General features: G+C 44.9%; 1 pseudogene across 1 annotated transcript; it reads right to left on the reverse strand.

Moving 5' to 3' along the window:
• Positions 1-4,421: 4,421 nt before the first annotated feature.
• Positions 4,422-5,035, reverse strand: LOC309819553 (isopentenyl-diphosphate Delta-isomerase 1-like; annotated as a pseudogene). The gene has a single exon. The product of its transcript is annotated as an isopentenyl-diphosphate Delta-isomerase 1-like (transcript).
• Between the last annotated feature and the right edge of the window lie 940 nt (positions 5,036-5,975).

Raw genomic sequence — 5,975 nt, forward strand, 5'->3', positions numbered from 1 at the left:
GGAGCCAAGCCTAAGGAAAACCATCACTTCCTTGAAGGAATAAGAGCAACCTCTTTCACCAGGTACCTTTAGTAACAAACTATGAAAACGTTGTAATAGATCAAACCATGGGAGGGAAAGTAGAAAGACATATTCCCCACACAAATGAACACACTCCATCATTGTCCAGAATTTTCTAAATGAATTGGGGGACATCAGCTAAGGAGCACATGAGACCAGACTACCCAAGAAGGAGTGCCTTGTCATCAAAGCTCCCCAGCCAGAAAGATGGCTTCATGCAGTGGATTTATGGATTCCAACCCGGAAAGACTGCCCCTTCAGGACATGTATGTGTCCATGGCATGTAAGAAAACATTGAATTGGATAATCACTGATTTTGCTTTCTCTTCTTAACCCCCAGATTCTAAGCAATTCAACAGGGTGAAATTATCCATCAGTTGATCAGCAAATATTTATTAAGCACCTACTGTGTGGCATAAATTAGGCAACATTCAATGTGACATGGTGCCTACCCTTACGGATTGTACAGTCTAATGGAAAACACAGATTCTTTAGGAGATTACAGTAGCATGATGAGTGCTACCTTGAGGTTGAGGACAGGATGCTATAAGAGAATAGAGTAGGGAGGGGCGGGGAGCAGGAAAGTTTTCTCAGGGAAATGGTCTCTAAACTGAGACCTGAAGAATGAGTAGAAGTTAGGGAAAGGAAGTAGAAGAAGAAAGTAGTATTATTATTCGCAGAGGGTCATGTGCAAAGGCCCAGAGGTGAGAATGTAAATGACTTTTATTCCAGGAACTTTAAGTAGCTCAGGATGGCTGGAGAGTAAGATATGGCAAGAGGAAAAACCTGAGAAATAAACTGGGATCACACAAGAGTCAGGGGGAGCTTTGAGAAACTTTTCCTGAAGTGGGTTTTGCTAGCTATGGAGGTAGGTGCCTCACAGATGTCCAGGCCGTCGGTTGACGGCCCCAGCTGCTGCACCCTAAGATGTGCTCAGCATTTGTGCTGATGCTATGCTGTCCCCAGGCTGCTGCTCCTAGCTAGTGACTGAGCATGGCAGAACTGCTAGCGCCAGGCCATTTGTCCTCAACATAGGCCTCCCATAATGTACAATCTTGGCTCTGGGGCTCCTGCATGGCATGGTCTGGATTGGCTGCGTGCTTACGTACAGAGCTGCCTGCAGCATGTGACCCTCGGCAACACTGTTGAACACAATAAAGGATGTTCTGTGACCATTGGTCTGTGTTTGGGGTGCAGGATATACCAGCTTGTCAGCATTAATAGTTGTTTCTTTGGTGGAGCCTCAGGGATTTCAATGATTGGGGCTGGTAGTGGAGCTAGAATATGCCTACACCGTCAGCTCACTCCAACAGATTCCCACAATGAGTCAATTTTGGACTCCTTGGTACACAAGCCAATGGTGGTTTGAGACCTGGAGACAAAGCGCATCCTGTGCGATCCAGCAGTGGGAGGACAAAGAAGCCTGTGCCTGAGATCTCCAGCCCCCTTCCTTGCATAACTTCTCCTGCTGTTATTCTACTGTATCCTTTGCCTGTAAAACAAACAAACAGAAACACTGTTCTGTGCTAAGAGTGGAGCCTAATGTAAACTGTGGACTTCAGGTGATAACAATGTGTCCATGTGGGTTCAACAGCTGTAACAAATGTACCACTCTGGTGGGGGACGCTGAAAACGGGAAGCCGTGCTGTGGGACGCGTGTATATAAGAAACCTCCTTCCCTTCCATTCAATTTTGCTACTAAAATTGTTCTTTAAAAAAAAGTCTAAAAACACACAAACAAAAAATGCAGGTAGGGCTTCCCTGGTGGCGCAGTGGTTGGGAGTCCGCCTGCCGATGCAAGGGACGTGGGTTCGTGCGCCGGTCCGGGAGGATCCCACATGCCGCGGAGCAGCTGGGCCCGTGAGCCATGGCCGCTGAGCCTGCGCGTCCGGAGCCTGTGCTCCGCGGCGGGAGAGGCCACAACAGTGAGAGGCCCGCGTACTGCAAAAAACAAAAAACAAAAAACAAAAAACAAAAAAAACGCGGGTATATAAGAAACCTTCTTCCCTTCCACTCAATTTTGCTACTAAAATTGTTCTAAAAAAAAAGTCTAAAAACACACAAACAAAAAACTATGAGTATAAACCGTTGGAGTCCTGTGAGTCCTTTCAGCAATCAAACATGTAAGGTGTTTAAAGCATAATTAGCACAGCCTCCCCACTGGCCTGGCCAAGATATCCTCAGAGCTGCACTGCAATTGGAAGCTCCTCCTACGAGATGCTCCTTCCCTTCCCTTCCCTTCTCTTCCCTTCCCTTCTTTTCCCTTCCTTTCCCTTCTCTTTTATAAGTGGCAGACCTGCAATCTGGTCTGAGGCTCTCCCCACAACTTCATGATCCCTCTCTGCTATATCTTTCAAAAGTGTTTCCCCAAATAAATCTTCTGCATATCTGATTCTATCCTGACATCTGCTTCTCAGAGAACCTGAACTGGAACAGTAGGTATTAGGAAATGGTCTGGAAAAGCAGGTGGTACAATGGATTTTGAACTGGATAACTCATCACCTGGCTGGCAGGGACTATCCCAACCCAAGTGGAATGTGGAGCCTAATGCCTGCCACATGGTGACTGAAGATTCCACCTGTGGTGTCCTGGGAAATATCCCAGGGCAGGGGAACACACCTTTGCTGGTGCCATGACTCAGGCATTGAAAGAAAAGGGGAAAATAGTGCTTATGAGGACAGTGGAGTTGGCTGGTTATTACTAAATTGCACTGACGTCCTATATAGGGATAATGAAAAAAAAAAAGAGTTATCAAACACCTAAACACTCAGTGGAGAGCCAGAGGGCCTCTTTGGTAGCTTATAAGGAGGCCTTTGTCACCTCCTTGAAGCGTGAACACAGCTAAGGGGTAAGAGCAGGACTTAATAGCTTGAGCTCCAGAGACATTTAATCTCTCTGCCAAGGCAGGTTTGTTATGCTAAGGTTAGAGTCCTAGTTGAGAAAACCTGAGGTCCTTTGACAGTGACACATGGAAAGGAAACTTTTAGGGGGATGCCCCTGAGGATCTGGCTCTGCAGACTCTCCGGAACCTTCAGAGTTGCAGAGGTGTCCAGCCCTCCTTTAAGAGCTAGCACTCCTCCCATGCAGGAAGACACTGCAGAATCTTCTCTCTGACAAAACAATAAGTTTCTGACTCAGGAGTGATGGGAATGATGCATGGCCTATTGAAAATAATAGAGGCCAGATGGCAGTGCTTAATCATGGGAAAGCAGGGGGCTGCATTTACCATAAAAATTGGCAAGGTTGGGGCTTCCCTGGTGGCGCAGTGGTTGGGAGTCTGCCTGCCGATGCAGGGGACACGGGTTCGTGCCCCGGTCCGGGAAGATCCCACATGCCGCGGAGCGGCTGGGCCCATGAGCCATGGCCGCTGAGCCTGCACATCCGGAGCCTGTGCTCCACAACGGGAGAGGCCACAACAGTGAGAGGCCTACGTACCGCCAAAAAAAAAAAAATTGTCAAGGTTGAAGGGACAGCCAAGGGGAGTTGACCCACAGGGACATGTGGAAATGGAAATAGTTAATAGGACATGGTGTCTCTAGGGGCAAAATAGATGGGTAGCCAGCAAAGCAGGTACTTAATATCTACAATCAAGACAAGACTGGAGGAGTAGGAATGGGAGGGCAGTCACCCTAATGAAAGGCCTTGATGCCTTGCTCATTTCCCAGACCTGAGTCAAATTTCAGATCTGGAACTCATTGATTGGAGAGCTGGCCAAGTCCCTAGGAGGGTGCGCCCTGGAGCAGTGTGGCAAGTGTACACTGGAATGATTCCTAGTTGTTCCTCAGAGGGACCTATATATTCAGGTGACTGTACACTGAGGAAAGGGGGATACCCAGATGTTTCAAGGACTATCGAACACATATCTGAGTTTGATAGTCATAGGCCTGAAGTCATCATCAACCTCCTTTAAAGTTGGGTATATGGGGTAGAGACAGGAAGTCATAAACGGAGTCCTGGCTTCCAGTAAGTCCAGTGGGTCTGTGGACTCACTTGGTGATCATTTCCTCAGTCCCTGAGAGTAGAAGTTGGCAGTTAGAGGATCCCCCTCATTGGGTCCTTGGCCTGTGGGATAAGAAGAGCTACTGTAGTGGGGAAGGTTAAAAGGGTAAGTGGAGCCTCTGAAACTACCCTCTGTTTCTCCCCACAGGATATGAAATCAAAACCAGAATCAAATCCTGGGGGAGAGGATGGTGAAGATTGTGTCACCATCAAAGATCTGAAAGATCTAAAGGATGTCAAGTCTCAGATTTTATTCTTTTTAATCTAAGTTTAATAGAGACCAGTTTTTCAGTACTTGTAAAACCATTCAGCCACACTTTCATGTCCATGTCAGTTCAACGAACTGATTCAAAAAAATTACCTCAACATGTAAGGAGAAAAGTCTGTGCGATCATTTTAAACCACGAAGTTATCCTGATTACACCATTGGCTCCTTTTCTCAAGAGTCCTCTAGTTCTTCCTTGGACACGTAACAATAGCTCTTAATCCCACAGGGATAGGAATCCAAAGCTACATTCTTCCTCCCAAACAAAATGTACCCAATTTCACCCCAAATATCATCAGATTGAGCCTTGTAGTGAATTTGCGTTAAAAAATTAACGTCTTCTGGGGAAACCTGTGCCATGGGAATTGCTAATTCAGCTTTTAAAGACCTCTGTGCTGCCCTTAGTCCAATTGCATCATTTTCTTCAAGTTCTCCTTTATGACTTAATGGATAACTACAAGTGTTGGTAAAACAACCTGGAAAGGAAATTTTAGCATCTGACCTCTGCTGTAGCAGTAGCTTATTTTCTGTGTTGAATACGATGACACTTAAGGCTCAGTGCAATAGTCTTTTCTCAATGTTTTCTTTCAAGTGAGAATTCATTTTAGTTCTAGGTCCAATTTTGTTGTAATTTTCATGGATAAGAATATACATCGCTGCCAGAAATGAAAACTGTTGCTCATCAAAATTGTCAATATTTATTTCAGGCATTGTTAGCACATGTCTGTTCTGTCCTGAATATCCTTGCTCCTCCAGGACATGCAGGTCACGGTTGATTGGCTCAAAGGTAACTCCTACCCAAGATTTTCTTTCTTACACTTTGCCACAGGTGATTGGTTCAAGGATGGGAAACTGAATCAGTGATTCTCTCCTGTACGGATTGCCGAATGGGATCCATAAGAGTGGACTAGTCACTTTCCAAATGGTTACACAGTAGAGCACAAATTTGTCCTTTTCTCTGTCTATGTTTTCTGTCTTGTGGCTAGAAAAAGCCCGTCCACAGAGAAGAGAAAGTGGTGGACTCACAGGAGGCTCAGAGAGAAGAGAGGGATTGAACACCAGCCGTGTTCCCAGGCCTCTTTCCATTTCTTTGCTTCTGAGGCCTGGCTGCACTCCCGCCCTGGGGTTTCTCTCAACCCAATGCCTCACTATCCTGTATTTCTATACTGTAGTTAAACTAAACTGCATATGAGCGAAGGATGAGAGGCAAAGAAGGAAAATGAGAACAGCTTAATTTATTTGATGGGTGAATGTTGGCCTTTATTTTTATGTCTGTGAATAATTTGCATCACAACCAATTTTTAGATTTTTTTTAAAAAATTGAAGCATAACATACATTTACTAAAATACACATCTTAAATTTATAACATCTTGACAATTTTTTTCTTTTTAAATCAACTTTATTGAAGTAAAGTTTATATATAATAACATGTACCCATTTTAAGTGTATAGTTTGAATTTTGACACCTGTGTATACATCATTAAAGTTAAGATACACAACATTTTCTTTTTTTTTTTTTTTTCAGCTGTGCTGCTCACATGCAGGATCTTAATTCCCTGACCAGGGATTGAACCCATGCCCCCTGCAGTAGAAGCGCGGAGCCCTAACCACTGGACCGCCAGGGAATTCCCAAGATACACAATATTTTCA

This window comes from Grampus griseus, assembly GCF_964374135.1.
Source record: "Grampus griseus genome assembly, chromosome: 1".
NCBI lineage: Eukaryota > Metazoa > Chordata > Mammalia > Artiodactyla > Delphinidae > Grampus > Grampus griseus.